This window comes from Lepus europaeus, chromosome X, assembly GCF_033115175.1.
Source record: "Lepus europaeus isolate LE1 chromosome X, mLepTim1.pri, whole genome shotgun sequence".
Taxonomy (NCBI): Eukaryota; Metazoa; Chordata; class Mammalia; order Lagomorpha; family Leporidae; genus Lepus; species Lepus europaeus.
The window spans coordinates 69,244,249-69,271,774 of NC_084850.1; the positions used below are offsets into that span (position 1 = coordinate 69,244,249).

The 27,526-nt window shown below is 40.0% G+C and overlaps 1 protein-coding gene across 1 annotated transcript in view; it reads left to right on the forward strand.

The window, feature by feature from the left end:
- The window catches only part of APOOL (apolipoprotein O like), a 91,366-nt gene that overhangs the window by 10,814 nt on the left and 53,026 nt on the right, over positions 1-27,526 (forward strand). The window lies entirely within an intron of this gene.

The following is a 27,526-nucleotide window of genomic DNA, read 5'->3' on the forward strand; positions in this document are numbered from 1 at the left end:
AGCCCCTAATTCTTAGTTTCATTGATCTTTTAAATTGTTTTTGTAGTCTGTTTTTATTTATTTTTGTTCATATCTTTTTCATTGTCTGCCTTCTGTTAACTTTGGGCTTAAGTTTATTGTTTTTTTCTAGTTCCTTGAGGTAAAATGCTAGATTGTTTATTTGGAACCTGATACCTGGGTCTGCTGCGATGGTTCTAGAGCATGAGTCCACAGGAGCTAGCCCGGCATTAGTGTGTGCCTTGTACCTGAGACTACTACGGTGGTCTTGGAGCCCGAGTCCTGAGGATTGGTCTTGTCTTGCATCCTCAGTTCCACAGTGTGTAGCCTGGGACCCGGGTCTTTTACAGTGAAATTGATCGTGGGTCTATTGCAGCAGGTCTGGACTCTGTCCCCTGTACCATGGGACCATGAGAATTGGCCTACAACCTGAGGCTGGCCTGCTGCTGAGGCTGGCCTGCAGCTTGGTTCTACAGGGATTGGTCTGGAGCTTAGAATCGTGGAACCTTGTCTGTCGCCTAGAACCACTGCAGATGGCCTAGATCCTGGAGTCATGGGAACTGCATGTAGCCTTGGAGCTGCTGGTACTAGTTGGAGCCTGGTGTATAGGTGCTGGTCTAAAGGATATGTCTGCAAGGGCTGGTCTGGGTTTTGGGGCACTGGGGACTAGGCTGGAACCTGGGTACCAGGGGACAGTTCTAGAGCCTGTATGCATGGGAGTTGGTCCAGTGCTGAGGTCTACTTGTATAAGCTCAGATCCTAGATTTGCTAGAGCCTGGGGCCACAGGGGCTGGCCTGGAGGGTTTGGTCATGGAGACCTGCTTAGCATCATCCAGGTCTGGAGCCTATATCTTTGAGAACTTGTCTGGTATTTGACACTGGGAATGCTCATGACACTGGAGTGGACCAGAAACCTGGGACTACAGCTGCTATATGGTGCTGGGTAGGTTTATATCCTATTTGTGCCTAGGGTTGGGGGGGAGTGGTAGGGAGCTGGCCTGGTGGCTGGGGGCCAGCCTGATGCTAGAGTGAACCTGTTGCTGTGGGAACCCACTAGGTGTTAGGAGTGGTCTCTAGCCTAAAGTCATTGAGGCTGGCCTACCCTGGGATGGAACTGTACCCTAATTCTGTGGGGGCTTCCCTGGTAATGCATCAGACTTGAAACCCAGGGCCGCAGGTATCAGTTGGGCAATGGAGGAAACAAACGGAGTGATAACAGAGTCTACGTGAGAAGGTCTAGAACTTGGGTCTGCTGGGTCCTTCCTGGTGCTAGGGTATGCTTGGAGGCTCAGTTACTGACTTAGAGACTGGGGCTAAAAGGACTGGTTTGGTGCTGGATGTATCTGGAACCTATATCCACAGGGGCCAACCTAATGACTAGGTCTGCAATAGTTAGCCTGCTACTGTTGTAGGCCTGAAACCTGTTGCCATGAGGGCCAAACCTGGTGCTAGGAGGTGTCATGAAATCTGTGGCTGCTGGAGCTGGCCTGACCCTGAGGGCAGTCCAGAGCCTAAGGCCATTGAGATCAGCCTGGCAGTGGAGCTGCCTGGAGACTGAGTCTGCAGCACAGGCCTGAAGCTTGGGGCTGCAGCATTCAGCCTGACACTGGGTGTACCTGGAATCTGGGGCATGGAGGTTTGCACAGCACTTAGCTTTACAGAGGCAGACCAGTACTGGTATCAGAGGCAAAATCTGGTGCTGACTTCCTTCTTCCCTCTCCCACATAGAAGCGATTTCTGTCTATGGCATGCTGCCTGGGGGTGGGGGAAGAGTAACATAGGTAATGAAAAGTTGTCTTTCCTGCCCTCTTCAATGCATCATTTCTTAATTCTGTGCTATACTCAAGGGTTGTGTAATCTCTCACCTGATTTCCTTAGTTCTTGTGATATTACTTTCATATATAGTTAATGCTTCTGCTGGGGAACTAGTGCTAGAGAGTTATATTCTGCCAACTAGCTAATATCTCTGAGTTAGTGTTTTGATTAGTCATGCCATCACCTACTGCCACCATTGTCATCTTTTTGGACCCTGCCTCAGGTCCTGAATCAGAGTCTTCATATGTCATTACTGAGGACACACTGCTGCTACTACTCTATTCCCTGCCTCCTGGGTCTTGAGCCAGGACTTTGACTTGCTATCGCTGGGGTGACACTGCCACTGCTGTAGACCCTGTATCTTGGGGCCCAAGTTATAGTGAACAGTGCACTATCATTGCTGTGTTCTGCATTCCCTCAGTTGTGACTGCATTTTGCTATCCCTGTGGCTATACTATTAGCTGCATCTCATCACTGGAGCCCAGTTCTCTGCTAGGCTCTGTCATTGCTGCATCTGTGCTAGTTTTATATCCCATGTCCTGAAGGCAAAATCATCATGATATGCCCCAGACACCTGGCCCTACACTCTGTAGACAATCTACGCAAGTCCATGTCTTATTCACTAGGGCTACTGCCGCAGGAAATGTATCTGTATCTGTGTATCTGTGGCAGTTTCATGCACCCCTAACCACAGATCCCCAGATTTGCTATTGCTCTGAATACCTGTGCCATAACCACTGGCACCACTGCTACTGTTTTAGTCCATTTGGGCAGCTATAACAAAATATCTTAGGCTGAGTAATTTATGAGCAATAGAGCTATATTGCTTACAGTTTATGGAGGCTGGGAAATCCAAGGCCAAGTGCCAGCAGGTTTGGTATCTGGTAGGGTTTGCTTGCATCTTCAAAGATAGTGTCTTGTCGTGTTCTCACATGGAAGAAGGAGTGTAAATGCTACCTTTAACTCTTACAGAGGCACTGATTCCATTCATGATGGTGGAGTCCTGATGGCCTAATATGTTTTAGAAAAGCTACACCTCTTTTAATAAAAATATATTGGGTATCACGTTCCACCCTATGAATTTGGGACAGCCACATTCAAACCACAGTGCCAGTGAGCAATCAACTGTGCCCCGATTCCAGCACTGCTGTAGCTATGTGAGTGCCAGCATGCTATAACTGGTGCCAAGAGAGATCACCTTGGCTAAAACATCCCCTCATGGGAGAAAATGAGAACAAGAGGAATCAAACAGCTAGCAACTCAACTCAACTCGAGAAAACAGTAAGTGAACAAAATGAGAAGTTCAACAAAGAGACGTTATCCAAGGTGGCGAATGTAGAGATTAAGACACTGCTTGAGATACTTGCATCTCAGGTAGGGGTGCCTGAGTTCAAGTCCCAGCTTTGCTTCTTTCTCCAGCTTCCTGCTAAGGTGTGGCCAGGGATGCAGAAGGTGTTGGCTCAAAGTACTTGGGTTCCTGCTACCCACATGAGAGACCCAGATTGGGGCTGTTTGTCGTGAGCATTTGGTGGAATGGATCAACAGATGGGAACTCTCTGTCTGTTTCTTTGCCTCTCAAATAAATGCATTTTAAAAAAAAAAGACCAAACAGAAATTCTAGAACTGAACAATATAGTGAATGGGAAATGAAATGAGAAATGTACTAGAGAGCTTTAACAACAGATTCTATCAAGTAGACAAAGCAAATCTAAACAAAGTTAAAGCTTATGAAACTGTCCAATTAGAAGAGAGAAAGGAAATAAGAATTTAAAAGAATGAAAAAAAAGCCTATGAGATTTATGGCACACCATCAGCTGGATTAATATTCACATTATGGGATGAACATAGACACAGAATACTAGTACACTGAATCAACAACACATTAACAGGATACACTATGATTAATCACTGGAGATTGAGGTGGAGGTGGCAGATGTTGTAATGGAGTTGCTGGTAGCTAGGTCAGCTGCACTCAGCCTTGGTGAAGAGTTTGGGAGTCCTGGGGCGAAGGCTTCATGTGTCTGCAACAGAGATCAGACCCACTGCAGTTTCCCTTTTTCCTGGAGGAAAATCCCTCAAATGAAACCGCTGTTTGCTTCAGGCTTCTCTGTGATAGGAGACAGGGTAATACTTGTAAAGCAAGGCCACTTAGGCTAAAAACCACACACATACATATTCCACTCTCTCATTTTTAAAACTCCTGAAAAATAAAGAGAAAAGTCTAGAAAACATCCACAAAGATGCTTAAGAATGAATAGAGGTGAGAATTACAGTGTTCTTAGAAACTATACAAGCTAGATAATGTATATGAAGGAGAATACTGCTTGTAGCTTTCACTCGCTAAATAATACTCTTCTTTTGAACAATTAAGGCTTCTTTTCTTTTTTTTAAGATTTTATTTATTTCTTTGAGAGTTAGAATTACAGACAGTGAGAGGTAGAGACAGAGAGAAAGGTCTTCCGTCTGCTGGTTCACTCCCCAAATGGCCGCAATGGCTGGAGCTGTGCGAATCTGAAGCCAGGAGCCAGGAGCTTCCTCTGGTCTCCCATACCGGTGCAGGGCCCAGTGACTTGGGCCATCTTCTACTGCTTTCCCAGGCCACAGCAGAGAGCTGGATTGGAAGAAGAGCAGCTGGGACTAGAACCAGTGCTCATATGGGATGCCAGTGCCGCAGGCGGAAGATTAACTGCGCCACAGCGCAGGCCCGGGCTTCTTTTCTCTTTTAGGTTTTTATTTTTTTAAGGCTTCTTATTTTTAACATAAAATATAATTCTAATACTAAAATCTCTGATTTATACTGGTAAAGGAAATCTTCTGTTATGATTTATTCTGTATTTTATATAATCACATTTGCTCTACAGCCTTTTTATTTTTAAATTGTGACATGCAGTTAATATTTTAGGATTATATTTTTAACACTGTTTCAAGATAGGTTGTTTGATTTTTTCCTATATTGGCTATCTCTGTTAGTAGCTTCTATATGAAAATTATTTATTGCATTAAGACTGAATTATCTAAGGATTCTTGGTGTATATAACGCTTCAAATTCTGTTCAACAGCTTAAAAATGTTGATTATGCATGAGTACAGAAAGATTGCACACAAATTCTGTGACATAGTTTCTGCTCTAAAGGATCTTAGAGTTTTTTGTCAAAGCGGGCATATCCTTTTGAAATGGATGACATTGTAAGACAGCACGTATTTAGATACTATAATATGTAAATATATAATAAATCCTTTGCAATTCAAGTAAAAAATTACCTATATAATATAATCCTTTTTTGCCCTCTTAGATCTTTTATACTGATATTTGGATTATTAGGAATGAAGAAGTTGGCTTACCAGCAGTAGCTTTGAGTTGAAAAAATTGTTATTTTTTTCAGGAACTAAAGGCAGTTAGACTGGATAAATCAGAAAGATTAACTTGGGCATACTTATAGAAGAAAAGATTACATTAGAAAAGGCAAGAAGGTAGAGTGTTTGAATGCAAAGATAAGTTAGAAATTTCTCAGGCCGGCGCCGGGGCTCACTAGGCTAATCCTCCGCCTGCGGCGCTGGCACCCCGGATTCTATCCCGGTTGTTCCTCTTCCAGTCCAGCTCTCTGCTGTGGCCCGGGGAAGGCAGTGGAGGATGGCCCAAGTGGTTGGGCCCTGCACCCGCATGGGAGACCAGGAGGAAGCACCTGGCTGCTGGCTTCGGATCGGCACAGCGTGCCGGCCGTAGCGGCCATTTGTGGGGTGAACCAACAGAAGGAAGACCTCTTTCTCTCTGTCTCTTTCTCTCACTGTCTAACTCTGCCTGTTGAAAAAAAAAAGTTAGAAATTTATCTTGAAGGCCATGGAAACAAATCCCAACATGGTTTGTGATTTTAAAACTTCATGTAAAATAGTGCAGACATACAAAAACGTGCTAAAAATACACACTTTAATTGCAATTAAACCTTCCTGTACTCTTCCAGCCCAGATTGCATTTAGGTACTCACCTTTGTATTTAACATGGCTATGCATGTTTTTATTTTTTATTTTTTTAAAATTTATTTGACAGGTAGAGTTATAGACAGTGAGAGAGAGAGACAGAGAGAAAGGTCTTCCTTCCATTGATTCATTCCGCAAATGGCCACCACGGCCGGCACTGCGCTGATCCAAAGCCAGGAGCCAGCTGCTTCTCCTTGGTCTCCCATGCAGGTGCAGGGGCCCAAGCACTTGGGCCATCCTCCACTACCCTCCCGGGCCACAGCAGAGAGCTGGACTGGAAAAGGAGCAACTGGCACTAGAACTGGCGCCCATATGGGATGCCAGTGCCGCAGGCAGAGGATTAACCAAGTGAGCCACAGTGCCGGCCCCTATGCATGTTTTTAGATTTTTTTTTTACTATGCATGCATATAGCTCTAAATCTTATATACTATTGTTTTGTATGCTTTTAAGTTTTATGTAAATTTAATTTATGCTGTATATATTCCTCTGTAACTTGTTTTTTCCATTAGCATTTTTTGTGATTTTCATACATATTTATATGTAGACCTCTAGGTCATTTAATTTTCACTGTTGCCTAGTATTCCATTGCATGAAGATAAAACATTTATTATTCCAGTCTCTCAATGGATAGTATGATCATTTCCTCTGGCATTTTTTATGCTATAAGTAGTACTGTTATGAAGAATCATATATATGTTTTCTTGGACTCATGCGAGAGATTTCCTGCTGTATCACTTTGGGCAGATCACTTAACCTATCTAAACCTTAGTATTTATCCTAATGATTAGAATAAGAATAGCACTTTTTTTCTGCAGGGTTTTATATGAATACTAGGGAATACTGTAGATAATACATTATGTGCACAGTACTATGCTTGGGCTGTTTCAGATATCCAATAATTGCTAGCTGCTGCTGTTAACTCTGTTGTAGAAGAATCTTTTTAGTCTCAGTAGCTAGTGTAGTATTTCTTCTGATCTTCAGATCTTATTTTAAGCCTCACACCTTTCGTGTCGGTGGACATAACCCACTACTCGTGACAGGGAATATATCAAGCAAGTAGAACAGAAATCTGTTGTATGATATTAATTTTTTTATTAAATAGAATGTTTATTTACACTTTATTTCTTCTTAGACTTGTTCTGATTTCTTTTTTAGACTCCTGAGTAGTTATTCATGATATTTTTCATGACATAAATAATCTTTAAAACTATGGAATGTACTGTATTTATTTGGTTACAATACCCTTTATGTATAAAATGTTATCCTTTCTTCATCATTGAAGCACTGAGCTAGAAATCTTAATGTAGAGGTTATTGCTCAAATTGTTTACTCAAAAACTGTCCTGTGAAGCATGAAATAGTTTTCATGCTTACAAAAAGTTTCTTTAAAAATAATCTAAATTGAAGGAAGTAAAATTCAAGTATGAGAATTTTATTTATGAGAATGAACATAGCATTCCCATTGATCTAGGGATGCCTAACTGATAAGAGTGTAAATTGACGCATAATAGAATCCCAAGTGCTAGAAGCTTTATAGTTTGCTGGCTGTTTTACTCCTATAGCTTTTCCACAGGTCCTTTAGTTTAGATCTTAGCGCTGCAATCCTTTGAAGTAGCCTGAAATGCTGACATGGAAAGCTTAAATTGTAACGGTATATTTTTGTAGTTTGATTCTGGCTGTTGCATTATTTGTTCTTCAGTTCCATTATCTTTTTCAAGATTTTTGTAAGAAAATATAAGCAGGTTTAAAAATTGTTCCTCTTTCAGCCAAGTATCAGCTTTTCATGTCTCAGTATAATAAATAATACCAAGGCTGATAGGCTTGGCTGTTCTCAGTAGATTTAATGATAGTTTATTCTCTTACAGATGATTCACCCACTCATTATTTTCTGAAGAAAATAAGCACCCTGATAAATACAGATCCTCTGTTTGTGATTCACTGGTGATTACTCTAAAACAGGGCATCCTTGTGTAAGATTTTAATGTTGCTGTCAAGAAATAGCTGTTAGGTAGTAGCTGCAAAAATGAAGCCTGAAAAAATACAGTGGTATCTCTGTTAGAGCACAAGTTGAGTTTAGTGGTACTTTTTATTAGAAACTTTATTATCCTTGGAAAATAGTCTAGGAGACACAGGTGTACAGCCAGAAAAGGGGAATTAAGATTTGCTTTCATGGACCTGTTCTATGTGACACAAAGGAGTAGACGTAAGACCAGTGAAAATTATGTGGCTGTGTTTCAGTTCATTCTACAGAACAACTTTTTCATAGAGCAGTAAAGAAAAGTGGTATGAAGTCTAGATAGAATTTTTCTGGTACTGAAGGAACCGCATATAGATTGAAGGACAGGGAGGAGACTTGCATGTTTTAAAGGGTATTCTAGCATCAATGGAGTAGTTGGAACAGAAGATATTTAAGGTCCTCTTGCAGTCTGAGGCTGAAATTCTGTTTTTTAAAATATTAATTATTTTGAAAGGCAGAGTTACAAGGGGAGGGGTGAGGGGAGAGGGAGATCTTCCATCTGCTGATTGACTCCCCAAATGGCCAAATGGCCTGGGCTGGACCAGTCCAAAGCCAGAAGCCAGGAGCCAGAAGCCAGGAGCCAGGAGCTTCATCTGGATCTCCAACGTGGATGGCAGGGGCCCAGACACTTGGGCCATCTTCCTGTGCTTTATCCCAGGCCATTAGCAGGGAGCTGAATCAGAAGTGCAGCAGCTTGGACCTGAACTGGTGCCCATATGGGATGCCATTGTCACAGGCAGTGGCTTTACCTGCTGTGCTAGAACACCAGCCCCAGATGCTGAAATTCTGATACTAGCCTGATACACAGCCTTTAACTTTGAAACCAGTCTCTTTTTTTTTTTTACCATTTTATGTCAGGTTTAATAATCATTAGTTTGTTCAGGAACAGTGATTGATCCATTTCTGTTCTTCTCATTTCATACTTTAATGTTTGAGTTGCATAGGTATGCTACTATGTTTGTTTTCTTCAGGAACATTTGCATGCTGGGTGTTATAGGGTCTAGATGAAGGAAATCACTTGGAAAGAACAATACTGAATATCACTGGTTGTGGTCTTCCCTCTGCTGCTGATAAGGTAGGCTACTGGGGAGAAGGAAGAAAAAGTATGAAATAGAGGAAGTAAGGACTGAGAAACAATTGGTACAGATAGTTGTGGGCAAAATAATAAGAAAGTAGACAAAAGAGGTGAAAAGAAAACAAAAAGTGGAAGTGATCAGAGATGGGTGTACTACTTATTCCTTTAGCAGGAGGTGGCAGACTATAACTTCCCTTTGTTTGCTACCCAAATGCAGTGCTTTAGAATTTATAAATAGCCCTGTGGTGATGAAATCATCCCATGAACAGTTCCTCTAATACTGGTCCCTCACTGAAAGGGAAACTTTTTTTTAGAAGATTTATTTATTTGTTTGTTTGAAAGGCAGAGTTAGAGTTACATAGAGGCAGAGACAGAGACAGAAAGAGGTCTTCCATCCACTGGTTTACTCCCCAAACGGCCACAACACCTGGAGCTGGGCTGACCCAAAGCCAGGAGCCAGGAGCTTCTTTGGTGTCTCCTATGTGGGTACAGGGGCCCAAGGACTTGAGTCATCCTCTACTGCTTTCCCAGGCAACAGCAGAGAGCTGGAATGGAAATGGAGCAGCCAGGACTCGAACTGGTGCCCATATGGGATCCCAGCTATGCAGGCAGTGGCTTTACCTGCTCTGCCACAGCGTGTTTTTACACCTCACCAACCCCCTCTACTAGTGGATCTTTTGGCTTCCACAAAATGAGGCCTTTTAAAAATATTTGAACAATTAATATATAAAGGAATATTTTCCCCCAGGAAATTCATTAATCCAGCTACTACTGACCATTCTATCTAAAGCTTTATCAATTTAGATAAAGATTAATGTTTTAAAGTATTTATTTGATATAACATAGTGGTAATAATCACATTATTTTGACCCAGAAATTTTGTTATGACATATCCAAAGAACAGTGCTATTTCCAGTATGAAAAAGTCAGGCTTATTCTGTTTATCTTCAGAAGGCTGAAATTTAGAGAGGAAATGTGTTAGGAGAATACTGCTTTCTGTGTGTCGAGTACTTTACAATTTTTAAACTTTTTCAACTGCTATAATACTTGGTTTTTAGGACAATCCTGTGAGCATTTTATATCTTTGTATCAGGATAAAATGTACTTGTGATAAATTTCCTTTGTGGTGGGGCTTCAAATACTTCAGAGAGTCTAGGATCCTGCAAGAAATTTTCAGAGTCTGTACATTTTGGGAAAAGATAGTTTATAATTTCCATTAGATTTTCAGAAAGTTAAGACAGCTGAATTAATCTTATAGTCTCAGGTTAGTTAGCTTAAGGACATTTGGTTGTTTGCTCTGTAAGTGGTTGGCAGTAGGTTTTCAATAAATGTTACACAATGTAATTTACTAGATTCTGTATGTATGTAGCCTGATTTAAACCTGTAGACAATTTTATTACTTAATTTTGAGGTCTGTAGTCCTAGTAAGTCTTTTGAGTACAAAAAGATAAGACTCTTCAGAAAGAATCTGCATGTTAATAGAAAAATAGGCTGCATACATTTTAAAAAGATAAATGCTAATATAACATTATATGCAATTGCTTTAAAAATTGGTGGAAAATAGATTAAAAGATAAATTTATTTGGGTCAGAAAATTTTGAGGGAGCACCAATGTGGCACAGCAGGATAAGCAGCCTCCTATAATGCCAATATCACTTAAGAGTGCTGCTGGTTCAAGTCCCGCCTGCTCTGTTTCTGATCCAGTTCTCTGCGGATGCGCCTAGGAAAGCAGTGGAAGATGGCGCAAGTGCTTGGGCCCTGTCACCCATGTGGGAGACAAGGGTGGAGTTCCAGGCCCCTGGCTCTGTGGCCATTTAGGGAGTGAATCAGCTGATGGAAGATTGATTGTCTCCTCACCCCTCTTTCCCTCTCTCTTTACTCCCTTCCCTGTCTCTTCTCCCTCTGTAAATCTACCTTTCAAATAAATTAGCTAAGTCTTTTAAAAAGTTTTGAAATGCATGCATAGTTTTTTTCATGATATATACACATTTTCCATGTACATTCTGAAGGCCCCCTCATGTATACAATTTCAAAAAAGTTTTGCACCAAAATAAATTGATCTCTTAATTCTATTTTTCCAGGAACTTTTTTGAGTACCTTTGTTAAATACTGGATTTATTCTTTACACAAATAAAAACTACTGATTCATATACACAGCTTTGAGTGATCTAGTAGGATTTGAGCTAGGCCTTCAGTAAAAGGCAGAGTTTAGGTGTTACTTAGGTGTTATTTCTACAGTGATTTGGGGGTGGGGGGTACCTTCTGGGTACCAGGAGCTGTTAGATACAGGAGAAGGGGAAGGCATTGCAACAGGGAAGATGGAATGAGTGAAGGCAATGAGGGAGGAATGTACTTGACATGTCTGGGGCCTAGGAAGACTAATTTGGCTAGAGTCAGGTATGGAAAGAGGTAGAATAAAGGCTGTTGGTCCATTGAGAGAACAAACCAATATTTTAGAAAGATCAATTCAGCATTTCTGTATAGTATATTTAATTCTATTTCGTAGCATCTTAATTCTAAACTGACAAGTTTGAAAATCATCTTTAATTCTAAACTTAGAAGTTTGAAAATCATCTTTAGGTGGAGCGTTACTGTCTTTTCAAGTAAGTAGAATACTCGGTATCCCTCTCCCATATCTCCACAAAGTAGATATACCATATTTTTTTCCTAAATGTAGCACAGATGTGTATATATTTATATGTGTGTGTAAAAGGAGCCTGTTAAGCATGTTTTTTTAAAATGTAATTACTGATTTTGACAGCATTTAGTACTTGTCTGACCCTGATTACCATACACTGACTATGTTGAGTTATGCCAATCTGTTGTGCCATTTCTGGAAGACTTAAAAACATATTTATATGAATAATTTTACTCCCTATATATGTTTTGATGTTTAATTTCCTACTTCTTAGATTTTTATTTACCTAAGGTAAATTTTTGACACTTTCAAGTGTTAGTAATCATTAAATCACAATTATTAAATGATAAGAATGTTCAGGAATTCCAGGCCGGCGCCGTGGCTTAACAGGCTAATCCTCCGCCTTGCGGCGCCGGCACACCGGGTTCTAGTCCCGGTTGGGGCGCTGGATTCTATCCCGGTTGCCCCTCTTCCAGGCCAGCTCTCTGCTGTGGCCCGGGAAGGCAGTGGAGGATGGCCCAAGTGCTTGGGCCCTGCACCCGCATGGGAGACCAGGAGAAGCACCTGGCTCCTGGCTTCGGATCAGCGCGATGTGCCGGCCGCAGCGGCCATTGGAGGGTGAACCAACGGCAAAAAGGAAGACCTTTCTCTCTGTCTCTCTCACTATCCACTCTGCCTGTCAAAAAAAAAAAAAAAGAATGTTCAGGAATTCCAAAATAATTTATTAATTAAAGTACTTGGTATTTGAAATATTTCATTATTAATGTTTTATTAATAATACAGTCACACTGAATTGGGTGGTTATTTGTTCTGGCTAACTTAAGATTGACCTTTTAAGGGCTAGAATTTTAATTTTGATGAAAATTCTATCTCACATGTAGCATGTAATCTTCATCCTTCTTAAACCAGAGAGTGGAATCTTCATCCCTCATTGTTTTCGATTTTTAGCTTTGCCAATAGTAAGATGTTATGACTTATCTACGTGAAGATGTAAATATAGATAGTGAACCTGAATGGATATTGAACCCAGAAATAGTCTTAGAAAGTACTGTCTTGAAAAGGTTTCTGGTGTCATTTACTCGTTTTCCCCATAAACAGGAAATGAAATACATATAGTTTCTTGGTTTTGTGGGCAGTGTGACATACTCAGTAAATCAAAGGCAGCCCTTTTCCAACTGTTTTTCTGCCTTAAAGGTCACTGCTGATGACTTGTATCATTCTACTTGCTCACTCCATTCAAAATATTATGTATGCTTTCTGCACTGTTAACAAAATATATTCTGAAGCATTTTAGGTGTTCAACAAATATTAATTATCTACACCCCTCCCCTTACTAATATTAGACTACAGGTTTCATTTCCTCAGCACATTTGTCTTCAGATTATTTCATGTTTAGAGATGTGCTACTGGTTACCACTTTCTCTTTGTGTTCCTTAATATTTCATTTTCAAGAAAACACCGCATGCTATGCACCAAAAAAAATGGCATTTAAGTTTTTTTGTTCATTTTTTTCATTTGAGAGTGAGAGAGAGAGAGAAAGAGAGCGAGCTTCCATCCCCTAGTTCACTCCCCAGATGCCTGCAATAGCCAGAGCTGGGGTCAGGCAAAAGACAGGAGTCCAGAACTCCATCTGGGTCTCCCACATGGGTTACAGAGACCCAAGTACTTGAGCTATCATCTGTTGCCTCCACAGGTGTGCCTTAGCAGAAAGCTGGAATCACAAGCAGAAGAGCTGAGACTCAAACCCAGGCACTCTAATATGGAATATGAATGTCTCAAGCCATATCTTAACTGCTGTGGCAAACACTTACATTTTTTAAAGATGTATGTATTTGAAAGTAAGAGTTACACAGAGAGATAAGGAGAGGCAGAGAGAGTCTTTCATATGCTGGTTTACTCCTCAACTGGCTGTAACAGCCGGAGCTGCGCCATCCAAAGCCAGGAGCTTCTTCCTGGTCTCCCACGCAGGTGCAGAGGCCCAAGGAGTTGAGCCATCTTCTGCTTTCCCAGGCCATAGCAGAAAGCTGGATCGGAAGTGGAGCAGCCAGGATTCAAACTAGCACCTATATGGGATGCTGGCACTGCTGGTGGCAGCTTTACCTGTTATACCACAGCAGCGGCCCCACACTTGCATTTTTAATATGGGCAATAGAGCAGAGAGGTGGAAGAACCTAAGTCACCAACTCAACAAATCCTCAAGTTCTGCCTACTTTTAGGCTTCTGTTGTATGGAGAGTAAATTTTTTTCATTGTCGAAGCCAGTTTGAGTTGCTCATTCCAAAACTTTAGCCAAAAACATCCTAAATGATACTTACTATTATAATTGTGGAGATTTAAAAGACTTTATGTATATAAAACATCTGGCAAGTAATAAATGCTCGTCAGACACAGAACACAGTCTTCAAAGTTCCCTTCTGTTTTCAGGGACATTATGATGAGATGTGGCACAGGTACCTTACAGCTTACCAGATCACAGAGCTGTTCTGTTACCCATTTGTGACTTTGTCGTTAGTTCCTCTCTTAGCCATGGTGTGCTTCTGCTACTGTCTTTTCTTCTTTACTACTTCTACTTTTTGGCTTTTGTATTTATAATCTATCTTATAAATGCAGCTAGCCAATTGGAGTACTCTTGCCTATAATACTCAGCTCTTTGGTTATTCTCCCTTTGGATTGGTTGCTAGATGTTCAGGGACAGGTCTTTGGCCACAGAGACTTTGAAATTTGAGGTGTTGTTTTAGAATTCATCAATATGCCTGTAAATTCTAGATAGCTGAGTTATACTGCACCTTTATAAAATAAACTGAAAGTATATCATTGTGAAAACTAAAAGAAAGAATAAAAAAGGAAGGAGGAGGGAGCATGGGCAGGTGGCAAGTATCACAATGTTCCTAAATCTGCATATATGAAATACATGAACTTTGTTCACCTTGTATAAATAAAAAAAATTGAAAAAAGCATAATTTGTGAAGAAGACAGGTTTCAAAAATTTCCTGACAAGAAAATTAGCCCTGTGGCTGGTGTTGTGACTCAGCAGGTTAAGCTATTGCCTGCAATGCTTGCATCCCATATCAAAATGCTGGTTTGAGTCCCTGCTGCTCTATTTGCAATCCACATTCCTGCTAATGTGCCTGGGAGGCAATGGGTGATGGTCCAACTTGGGAGACCAAGATGGTGTTCCAGGCTCGTGGTGTTGGCCTGGCCCAGCCCCAGCCATTGCAGCCATTTGGGAAGCGAACCCAGTAAATTGAAGATCTCTTTCCCTGTCTGTCTCTCCCCCTCTCTCTGTCATTCTGGCTTTCAAATAAATAAAATAAATCTTTAAGCTAAAGAAAGTTAATCACCTTACTTTTTAGTTGCACAATATATATTTTTAAATTAAAAAAAAAAACATCTGGGGTAGGTGTTTTGTGCATCGTTAAGCCACTGCTTAGGATGCCGGCATCCCACACCAGAGTGCCTGGATTTTAGTCCCAGCTCCATTCTCCATTCTTGCTTCTTGCTAATGCATACCCTGGGAAGCAGAAGGTGATAGCTCAAGTAGTTGGGTGTCTGCTAACCATGTGGGAGACTCAATTTGAGTTCCTGGATCTTAGGTTTGATCTGGTCCAGTCCTGGCTGTTGCAGGCATTTTGGTAGTGAATCAGGGGATAGTATAGTGTCATTGGGGAAAAATATCTTTTCTTATACAATGTCTTTATTCTTCTTTCTTATTTTATGTTGTGATTCTACTTGATTATGTGACCCCATAGTTTTATTAGACTAGAGATAATAACATTTATATTTGAATGTGTATCCCTTGTATCTAGCACAATATCTAGGGCTTGTTTAAAGAATGAGAAAAAATGTAAATAAAATGTTGTTTTTATAATCACATTTCTCACATTTATAGATTTAGAGTGTCTTAAGGAAAACATTTTTATATAAGGATAAAATTTCTCATTTTCATATTTTCCATTTACTTTCATTTAAGTGTAATACCACTGTATTCCTCCATAGTGGCATCAACATCTAGTGCTTTCCTTATAGTACCTTCGGGGAAGCATATATACCCTGAATAGATTGCTACAGCATTAAAACCAATATATCTGAAAGAAAAATGAATATATATAATTTAATCTCCTTTTGATAGATTCATAAGAAGAAACTAAAGTTTGGAGCTCTGAGGTGGAATGCCCCAGTAAAACTATCTTTGATAATAGAAGTGATCTATATCTGTATTCTCCAGTATGGTAACCACATGAATCACATTTAGTGAGACCTTAAAATGTGACTAGTAGAATAGAGAAACTAAAGTCTTAATTTTAATTTATTAAAATATAAATAGCACATGTGGTTCATGGCTACCGTAGTGGATTGTGCAGGCCTAAGAGATGAGGCTCCTAAGAGGTTATCTGCTCTAGGACTTTCTTTTTGCAAGTATGGAAAATGTGGCCCAGAGAGATGACATGACTAACCAGAGATTACATATCTGTTGAAGAACAGAGCTGGGACTAAGGTGTCATACTGCTCATATCAGTGCTACTACTAGATCTGAACATATTGGAATTACTAAATTGCTAATCAAATTATAATTATTACTTGTATACCTGCCCTTTCTTCTACTTCTCTCTTTCCACACAAACATACCCTGTCCCCATTGGGAGAAAAAAGAAAAAATAGGTTTTAAGGGTGAAATTTTCAAATTAATTTATTTAAGTAGGAAATAATCTTTAATTTGTTATTTTTAATGGTTTATTTATTTAAAGGCAGAGTGACAGAGAGAGAGGGGGAGAGACAGAGAAGGAAGTTGGTTCACTTACGAAGTTCCAAATGACCACACCTGCCAGGGATGGACCAGACAGAAGCCAGGATCAAGGAACTTTGGGTCTCCCATGTGGGAGCCAGGGGCCCAAGGACTTGTTCCATCTTTCATTGCTTTCCAGGCACATTAGCCAGGACTCAGATTGGTGCTCTTATGGAATGCCAGGTTCATAGGCAGAACCTTAACTCACTGTGCCACAATACTGGCCCCAGGAAGTAGTTTTTTTCTTAGATGTATTCATTTATTTGAAAGGCAGAGTTACTGAGAGGCAAAGGTGGGGGGGCGGGGAAGGGGGGAAGGTCTTCCATCCGCTGATTCACTCCCTAAATGGCTTCAACAGCTAGAACTGAGCCTATCTGGACCCAGGAGCTTCTTCCAGGTCTCCCATGTGAAGGCAGGAGCCCAAGGACTTGGGCCATCTTCTACTACTTTCCCAGGCCATTAACAGGGAACTGGATCGGAAATGGAGCATCCAAGACTCAAACTGGCGCCCATATGGGATGCCAACACTGCAAGCAGCAGTTTTACCCACTATGCCACAGTGCCAGCCCCTTCCAGTAAGTAGTTTTTAATTGTATGTTTTTAAGTGATTTTTACTTGTAAATTCTTGAAATTCCCATTGTGGTCTCTGCCTTTAAGATGTTCAAAATATGGGGCTGGCATTGTGGCATAGCAGGTAAAGCTGCCACTTGTGTTACTGGTATCTCATATGGGTGATGGTTTGAGTCCTGGCTGCTCCATTTCTGATCCAGCTCCATGCTAATGTGCCTGAGAAAGCAGTAGAAGATCGCCTAAGTACTTGGGCCCCTGCCACCCATGTGGGAGACCCAGATGAAGCTCTTGGCTTCTGCCTGGCCCACCCCACCTCAACTGTTCTAGCCATCTGGAGAGTGAACCAGTGGATGGAAGATTCTCTTTCTTCTTTCTGTCTTTCCCTCTCTCTCTGCAACTCTGACTTTCAAATAAATAAATAAATAAATCTTTTAAAAAAATGTTCAAAATGAATAAAAGAAATCACTGAAGTTTAGGATCATGCATTGTCACAATCAGAAGAAACTGGATATTCTGTAGTACTTCCTCCTTTCACAAGAGAGTAAACTTGTACTAGGGTGATAGGGTGAGTTCATAACAGAGCACAGACTAGAACCCAGCTTTTTCACTTCACAGGCAGACAAATCCAAGGGCACTGTAGCAGATATCCAGTGTTCTATTAAGCTGCTGATGGCTGTGCTGAATTTTGATACTAACCTCAACTTAACAACAGATCATTAGGTGCTAGGAACAGATTCACCAAGTTCCTGAGCCAAATATTTCAAAGCAGTTTGTACTTGCAATATTAAAATCGTAATTGAATTTTCTTATAAATCTCAAACTTGAAAGCCCTATTGGATATTTGCGTGGAGAACTTGCAGTATAATTCATGTGCTCATGTGCCAGCATCTACTGAGGCTTGTCACCACAGATGTCACAAGATGGTTATCTTTCTTGTAGTACATTGGAGAAAGCACAGTCATTTTTAGGAACTATATTGACCAAAGGTCAAATGTTGGGGCTCTGACTGCTGTGAGGCCGATATGTAATGCAAGCCAGATTAGTGACTGGAAGAATAAAGGAATGTTTTACTCCAATTTTCCACAACAGTGTAACTCTTCTCAACTGTCGCAGCATTTAGGCTGATCTTTTAAAATGCAATGGTGGATTTTATGAGCAAAGGTACATAGCAATAAACGTACACACTCCTCTGATCCATATATTTGCCATTTTGAATTTCACTGTCTAGCAGAAGATCTGAGCAATGCTAGGGAACTAATCTCTAGGCAACAAATGTGAGAGGACCTCAAAAAGTTCATGAAAATGCGATTAAAAGATTTATTTCAGTGTAAAAGTTTTTGAAATCCATGCATAGATTTTTTTCATAATGCATACTTCCATAAACTTTTTGAAGTCTCTACATGTATGAATTTAAATGTGTATGTATCATGTCCCTGATCCCAAGGAGTTAACAATCTACTAGGGGAGTAAATGCTAATTACTAGTGATTAGCTGCAAGTGCAGCAAGAGGCTCAGGGTAAGTGTTGGGGAGAAGTGGGAAATAAGATTACTTATATAGATGAAGATAGATTATGGAAAGCCTGAGAAGTACAAAACGGTTTTAGGCAGACAAAGTTCAGTCTTCTGATTCACTCCCTAAATGTCCACACAACCAGGCCTGGGCTGGGCCTGGCTGAAAGTGGGGAACCGGGACCTGAATCTGGGTCTCCCACATGGGTGGCAGGGGCCAGCTACTTAAACTGTCACTACTGCCTTCCATTAGCCTTAGTAGGAAGCTGGAAGTAGGAACTAGAGGCAAGCAATGGGGCCATTAACCACTAAACCAGTCACCTGTCCCTGAGTTGGCAGTGGTAATCACAGTTGGTTGAAATTTGATGAGACTAGAGTGATGGCCATGGGATAGAAGACTGATGGTAACAGTGATGATGCTGACGGCAATAGGCAATAGCATATTGGTCCCTTTCTGTATGCTAGACCCTGTGAGACTGGTGATGTTACACGTGGAAATTCAAACAAAGTACGATCATTTGCTCAAAGCCATACCACTAATAAGTAGGAGAGCTACAATTTGAATCTAGGTATAGTTCTAAAATCTATCCTCTTTCTATTCATTTACCAAATAGATGGTAAGGGCCTGGGTTGGTAGCCTTGTAGCACTTAGTGACTACATATATCATCACTACTCATTGCCCTAGGCTGTTGCATTGCATGCCTGTCTCCTACTAAACTGTTATTCTTTGAGGACATGAATTATACCTTAATCATCTTTGCAATGTCAGCACCTAATACAATTTTAAGGTAAATACTTGATAATGTTTGTTAAATGAAAGAATATTAAATAAGGAGCAAACATGACCTATAAACAATAAGCTATTTTGATTCTTGAGAATAGTGGTAGAATATTGAGTTTGGTGATACTAGAATGCTTGCTTGTTCTTGCCTTTTATCTGTATGTCTTGATTATTATCCTCATACTTTATTCTAAAAATATTTTAAAAGATTATAGTATGATGTATGCTGAGTTTCATAAGAATCTTTTAAACATTTATATTTAAACATTTATATTATGCAGTTTCCAACATTTATGAAAGTATAGAGTAGAATGTAAAATGCTATATTATAATATGGCATATTAAGCCAGCTTCAATAATTGTCAGGTTTGTCAGGTCCCGACCAACCTTGTTTTAGCTATACCACAACTCCTAGATTATTTTGAAGCAAATCTCAGACATATTTCATCTGTAAAAATATGAGCATATATCTCTTAACAAATTGAAATTCTTAAAAAAGGTCACATCTAAAAATTAACAATAATTTCTTAATATCAAATGTCCAGTACATGTTAAAATATCCCTGAGGGGCTGGTGTTGTGGTGCAGCAGGTTAAGTCAGCAACATCAGGGGTTGTGGAGATGCCAGTTTGAGCCCTGGCTGCTCTACTTCTGATCCAACACCCTGCACATTTGCCTGGGAAAGCAGCAGAATGGCCCAAGTGCTTAGGCCCCTGCCACTCATCAGGAGAGTTCCAGGTTTCTGGTTTCTACCTGACCCAGCCCCTGCAGTTGCAGCCATATGGGGAGTAAACCAGCTGATGGAAGATCGCGCTCTCTCTCGCTCTCTCTCTCTCTCTCTCTCTGTTTCTCTAACTTTGCCTTTCAAATAAATGAATAAACTTTAAAGAACAAAAAGATTCCTTTTAAAAAAATTAAAAATAAAATATCCCTGAATATCATATATGTACATCTGTTTTTAAAATTCTGGATCCTCCCTATAAATATATGAAATTTATTCCCTTTGTATAAATTTTTGAAAAGTTAAAAAGACATTCTGAGCCAGCGCCATGGCTCACTAGGCTAATCCTCCGCCTTGCGGCGCTGGCACACCGGGTTCTAGTCCCGGTCGGGGCACCAATCCTGTCCCGGTTGCCCCTCTTCCAGGCCAGCTCTCTGCTGTGGCCAGGGAGTGCAGTGGAGGATGGCCCAAGTTCTTGGGCCCTGCACTCCATGGGAGACCAGGATAAGCACCTGGCTCCTGCCATCGGAACAGCGCGGTGCGCCGGCCGCCGCGCGCCTACCACGGCGGCTATTGGAGGGTGAACCAATGGCAAAAAGGAAGACCTTTCTCTCTGTCTCCCTCTACTGTCCACTCTGCCTGTCCAAAAAAAAAGACATTCTGGATCCTTGAGGCTGGCATTGTGGCACAGTGGGTTAAGCCTCTACCTGCAATGCTGACATCCCATAAAAGTGCTGGTTTGAGTTCCAGCTGTTCTGCTTCTGATCCAGCCTCCTGCTAATGCACCTGGAAAAGCAGCAGAAGATGGCCCAAGTTCTTGGGTCCCTGTGACCCATGTGGGAAACCTGGATGGAGTTCTAGGCCCCAGCCCCAGCTGTTGTGGCCATTTGGGGAGTGAACCAGTGGTTGGAAGATCTCTGTCTCTACCTCTTTCTGTAAGTCTGCCTTTGAATTAAATAAATAAATCTTAAAAAAAAAATCTGGATCCATATAAGGGAGAGCATGTGATCTTTGTCTTTCTGTGTATGGCTTATTTCACTCAACATGATGTCCTCCATTTGTGTCCATTTTGCTGCAAATGGTAGAATTCCATCTTTTTTATAGCTGAATAATATTCCATGCTGTATATATACCACATTTTTTTATCCATTTATCTGATAATGGACAACTTGGTTGAGTCCTCAGTTTGGCTATTGTGAACAGTGCCGCTGTAAACATGGTGGAACAGGTATTTCTTTGATACAATGTGTTCATGTCTTTTGGATTTATACTCAGTAGTGGGATTGCTGGATCACATTGCAAGTCTATTTCTAGATTTTTAAGAAATATGCACACAGTTTTCCACAGTGGCTGCACTAATTTACATTTTATCAATAGTGTATAAGTATTCCCCTTTCTCCACATGCTCTCCAACATTTTTTACTATCTATTGGATTTTAGCCATTCTGAAATGGATAAGGTAATATTTCATTGTGGTTTTGATTTGTATTTTCTTGATAGCTAGTGATGTTAAGCATTTTTTTCATATATTTGTTGGCCATTTGTATTTCTCCTTTTTTTTTTTTTTTGGACAGGCAGAGTGGATAGTGAGAGAGAGAGAAATAGAAAAAGGTCTTCCTTTGCCATTGGTTCACCCTCTAATGGCCGCTGCGGCCAGCGCACCGCACTGATCCGAAACCAGGAGCCAGGTGCTTCTTCCTGGTCTCCCATGCAGGTGCAGGGCCCAAGGACTTTGGGCCATCCTTCACTGCACTCCCGGGCCACAGCAGAGAGCTGGACTGGAAGAGAAGCAACTGGGACAGAATTCAGTGCCCCGACCGGGACTAGAACCTGGTGTGCCGGCAACGCAGGTGAAGGATTAGCCTATTGAGCCACGACGCCGGCCTACACCATAATTCTTACTCCTAGATGAGAACATTTTAAAATTTTTAGCTGATTCATAAAATTATATATATATATATACACACACACACATATACATATATATATATATATATATATACACACACACATATACATATATATATATATATATATATATATTTAGGGGGTTCCATTGTATAGTATTTAAATCAGGATATACTTAACTATCTCCTCACTTATTCTTTATGGTGAAAACATTCAAAATCCTTTCCTAGCCTTTTTAAAAAACATAGCACACATTTTTAAGATTTATTTATTTGAAAGCCAGAGTTGTACAGAGAGATGGGAAGAGACAGAGACAGAGATGGGAAGAGACAGAGATAAAGAGAGATATCTTCTATCTGCTGGTTTACTTCCCAGTTGGCTTCAACGGCCAGGTCTGGGCCAGGCTGAAGCCAGGAGCCAGGTACTTTATCCAGGTCTCCCATATGTGTGCAGGGACCCAAGTACTTGAGCCATCTTCCTCTGCTTTCCCAGGTGCATTAGCAGGGAGCTGGATTGGAAGTGGAGCAACCAGGACTTGAACTGGTGCCCATATGCGATGCCAGCATCCCCGGCAGCAGCTTAACCTGCACCACAACACCGACCCCTGTACATTATTGTTATCTATAGTCATCTACTGTGCAATAGTACACTAAAACTTCTTTCTTCTATTTAATTACAACTGAGTACCTAATAATCAACCTAGATGAGAACTTTAAATTTCAATTCTGTTATTGAAGAAGAGAAAGCCCATGATGCTTCCCAGGCCTTTAAGTAATGAGATATTAGTATTGGTTTATATTGCATTTAAAGAAAAAACTCACTGAAAAAAGTCATTTACAGTCAATCCTCATTATTCATGAATTCTGTATTTGTGAATTTGCCTACTCAATAAATTGTATTTATGACCCCAAAGTCAATACACCTAGCACTTTTTTGGTTGTTTGCAGATATGCGTAAAGTGGCAAAAAAATGGATTTGAGTCTTCCAACATTAAGTACTCAGCCAAGGTTAAACAACACAGTGCTCTCTGCCTGTTTGTTTCAGTCCTCATATTATATATATATATATATATATATATATATTTTTTTTTTTTTCTTAATTTGGCAGATAGAGTTAGCAGTGAGAGAGACAGAGAGAAAGGTCTTTCTTCTGTTGGTTCACCCCCCAAATGGCCGCCATGGCCGGAGCCATGCCTATCTGAAGCCAGGAGCCAGGTGCTTCCTCCTGGTCTCCCATGTGAGTGTAGGGGCCCAAGCGCTTGGGCCATCCTCCACTGCCCTCCCGGGCCACAGCAGAGAGCTGGACTGGAAGAGGAGCAACTGGGACCAGAACCCAGCACCCATATTGGATCTCGGCACTGCAGGTGGAGGGTTAACCAAGTGAGCCATGGCGCCGGCCCCCTCATATTATAAACAAGTGTCCTTTCTGAATCTGTTTAGTGCTCTGTTTCTTACATATCTGTGCTGTTTAAATTTTATTTATTTATCTGTTTTTAGTGATTTTACTATTTAAAATGGCTCCCAATCATAGGGATGAAGTGCTTCCTAGTGTTCTTCAGTTCAAGGAAGCTGTGATATGTCTTTAAGAGAAAATATGTATGTTACATAAGCTTTATTCAGGCATCAGTTATAGTATTAACTGATGTCATTGACTGTGAGTTCAATGTTACTGAATAAACTCTATATTAAGTAAGCACTTATGAAACAAGGCTGGGCATTGGTTGATTAGCAAAAATGTTGTAACCAAAGGATCACAGGAAGCTTGCAATGTTTAATTTATTTTTCCCAGGAGCGGTGGTTTAGTATTCCCTGTGTCAGTGTTCACGGCCAATTTATAGAACAGAACTTGCAAAAATAACGAGAATCAAATATATTTTGACTGCAGAAGCACTTGGAAGGGATGAGTCTTATGGAGTGGGAGAGTTTACATGATGTTTATTATTATTTTAAAATTTATTTGAAAGAGTTATACAAAGAGAAGGAGAAGCAGAGAGAAAGAGAGGGAGGGAGAGGTCTTCCATCTGTTGGTTCACTCTCCAGTTGGCTGCAATGGCCAGAGCTGCCCCGATCCGAAGCTAGGAGCCAGGAGCTTCTTCCGGATCTCCCACGCAGGTGCAGGGGTCCAAGGACTTGGGCCGTCTTCTACTGCTATCCTAGGCCACAGCAGAGAGCTGGATCAGAAGTGGAGTATCTGGGACTTGAACCAGCGCCCATATGGGATGCCTGAATTGCAGGTGGCGGCTTTACCCGCTATGCCATGGCGCTGGTCTCGATGTTTATCTTTAGTCTTGCTATTTGTCCATCTGTGTATGATAGAATTCTATCTAAGGGCTTGCTATTTTTTAGGGGGAGCCGGTTTTTATTTTTAAATATTTATTTAAATGAAAGGTAGAGTGAGAGAGAGAGAGAGGAAGAGATCTTCCATTCTCTGGTTCACTCCCCAAATGACCACAAACAGCTGGGGCTGGGCCAGTCAGGAGCTGGGGACATCGTCCAGCCCTCCAATGTGAGTGCAGGGGCCCAAATACTTGGGTAGTCCTCTGCTGCTTTCCAGGCACATTAGCAGTGGAGCAGCTGAGACTTGAATCAGTGCTCATATGGGATGCTGGCATCACAGACAGTGGCTTAACCTGCTGCGCCTCAAGGGAGCCAGTTTTTATCTCTTACTAGTTTTGACTTACAAGTCATTTTTTTAAAATTACAAATAGTTTTTTAAGGGATTTGTTAATTGGATTCTCAGGGTCATAGTAAGTACATGATAGTTTTAAGGCAAAGTCTTGTGAAAAGTAGATCACATCTGCTCTATTTTAATGCTATTTGGTTAATGACAGCTTTATGAACCTGTAGGTTTTTGTAATAGCCCCATACTCTAGTACTATGTAGATATCATATTTGCTTTTCTGAATCAGGGATTGGCAGATTTTTTTTTTTCTGTAAAGGGCCACATGGTAAATGTTTTAGGTTTTGCAGGACATACAAGGTCTCTAGTAGCATATTCTTTGGTTTTTATTTGTTTTTGTTTTTATGAATCTAAATATGAGGGGCTTCAAAAAGTTCATGGAAGTGGAAATAAACGGTAATATGAACTCTCCAGGAACTTTTTGAAGCTCCCTTGTATTTCTTCTTTCCTTTTTTTTTTTTTTTTAAACATTTTTAGGTCAGGGTTCAGGCTAGATTTTTCCTAGGTCTGTAATTTGCTGGTCCCTGTTTTAAATGTTTCAATATGGTGTACCATCAGCTACCCCTCTTCAGATAGTGATGCCTATCTCACTGGCATAACCTGGGCTTGAAAGGGTCCGAGTATGCCATTCTACCTCAGATTTCTTCTTTCTTAAATTTGGTTTATTAATGGTGCATATTTATGAAGTACAGAGTGATAAATTGATACATGTATATGATATATAATGATCAAAGCAAGGTAGTGATTTTTTTTATAAAAATCTTGACATTTTTGTTGGGATGCAATAAGTATGCTGTGTATTTTTTGTTGTTACAGTGATTCTTACTAGAGGCTGATTAACATAAAATACATCTGAGAAAAGGGAATAAGCACAGCCACTTCCTTATTCAGTAATTAGAAGGAATATGAAAATAAAATTAATTGCCTGTTTACCAAGTACAAGTCATTTTTATGCAACTCCTTATTTAATCCTCATTATAATCATAAGTGAGAAGCTATCCTTCCTCTTTTTAGATATATAACTTAAACCTTAATTAAGGTAGCACTGTCCACTAGAATTTTCTGAGATGATGGATTTTTTTTTATACGTGTACTCTTTTTATTATGCCTGTTGAACACTTGAAATGAAACTAATGTGACTGGATTTTTAATTTAATTTTAACTAGTTTTAATTTCTATTTTAATAACCACATATAGCTAGTGATTACTACATTGGGCATTATAACTCTAAGAACTTAAGTAACATGCTCAGACTTACACAGTAAATTCCACAAATGTAATTCAAAACCAGCTCATAATTTTTCCATTCTGCCCCATTGCTTCATCAATAAAAGTCCAAGAACCTGTGAATACCATGAGTATTCTACTCATGGTAGAATGAGTGGATCCTACTCCAAAAAATAGAAAATGCAAAGAGGACACTTAAGCACTTTTCAAGGTATTTTAAATTTTTTGTCCACTAGCTCAGTAAGTCCATACTTTGAAGCACCAGATCATAATTCTCAAGTAATACCTATGAGTTTCTTTCATAGTCTACATATTTTTATTGTTGTATTATATGAAATAACATAACTTCTCAGAGAACATTAAGATACTGACAATTTTTTTCATTTGCATACTTCAAAAGTATTTTTTTCAGGGCTGCTTTTGTGATGTAGCAGGTAAAGCCACTACCTGCAACACTGGGCACCAGTTTGGGTTCCTGCTGCTCCACTTCTCTTCCAGCTCCCTGATAATGGCCTGGGAAGAAGATGACCCAAGTGTTTGGGCCTGTACCAAGGTGGGAGACCTGGAATAAGCTCCTGGTTCCTGGCTTTGGCCTAGCCTAGCCCGGGCCATTGCAACCATTTAGAGAGTGAACCAGTGGATGGAAGATCTCTGTCTCTCCCTCTCTGTAACTCTTTCAAATAAATAAAAATAAATCATTAAGAAAAAGTGCTTTTTTCTTTCTTCTATCTAGGAAGTAATATCATTGAAAGAGTAAAATCTAGTTAGATGTCTTAAAATAGCTTTTTAGTTAAAATTATAAGAGGTAACATCCTTAAAATAATAACTGCAGAGCTTTTATTAACAGAATTTCTCAGATTCATGGAAGAGCATGCTTGGCTGGCATCAGCTTCAATATATTTTTTATTGTTACTTGACATTGGAGCAGAAATCTTGTTATTTCTTTGGTAAATACCAACTGGATATAAGAAATCAAAGGGATATCTCTTGGGGATATAAGCCTGGAAAGATCATTCTATAACATTATCTCAAGTACTAGATAGAGGTATGAAGGGAAGAAAAATAAAATTTCTTTTACTAGTATTGAGTCTTCATTTTACCCTGTATTTCTGGAGCCTAAGTCTAACTCTGAATCATGCCAGTTTAATCAGGAAATTGCTTAATTAGTAATGCCTGTGTAGCTTTCTTTTACTCTGCTCAGATAATATTTAAAACTGTGTCAGAAATAATGTGTAGGCATTATCTTCATTATCAGAGAATCCTTTGGCTAATATGTTTTTCTAGGACTTGTACAATTCCATTTGTGTGAGCCAAGACCTCTTCCCTCTGGATATCCTTTAATTTTAGTAACCTTGTTTCCATCTAAAGAATCAGACTATTAAAATCTTTGCTCCTTGGAAAGCTTTTCATTTGACCTTGTTGAATAGATAATCTTTGGAAATTATTTTGGTACTTGAATAACACGGGAACACTTTATTCTTACAGCCAATAATTTATGTGCCAGGATCTGTTACATAATAGGTACTCTATTAATATTTGTGAGTTGAATGAATACCATGATCAATCACGTTTCATCCCTTGAATTTTGATAATGATTGCAGTGCTATACTATTATGCAATAATATTATTCCTGATAATTATTGTATTGATTTATTTTGTGTGAAGTAGATGATTAACAAGTAAAAGTAGTATGCTACAATTCAGTATGAGAAGAAAATTTTAGGAACTAACTCTTAAAAATGTATGAGGTAATTGGGAGACTTGAGTATTTAATATATTTAAGTAAAGCTAATAGTGTTTCTGAGATTTATCAGGAAATGGAAGATGGGAAGC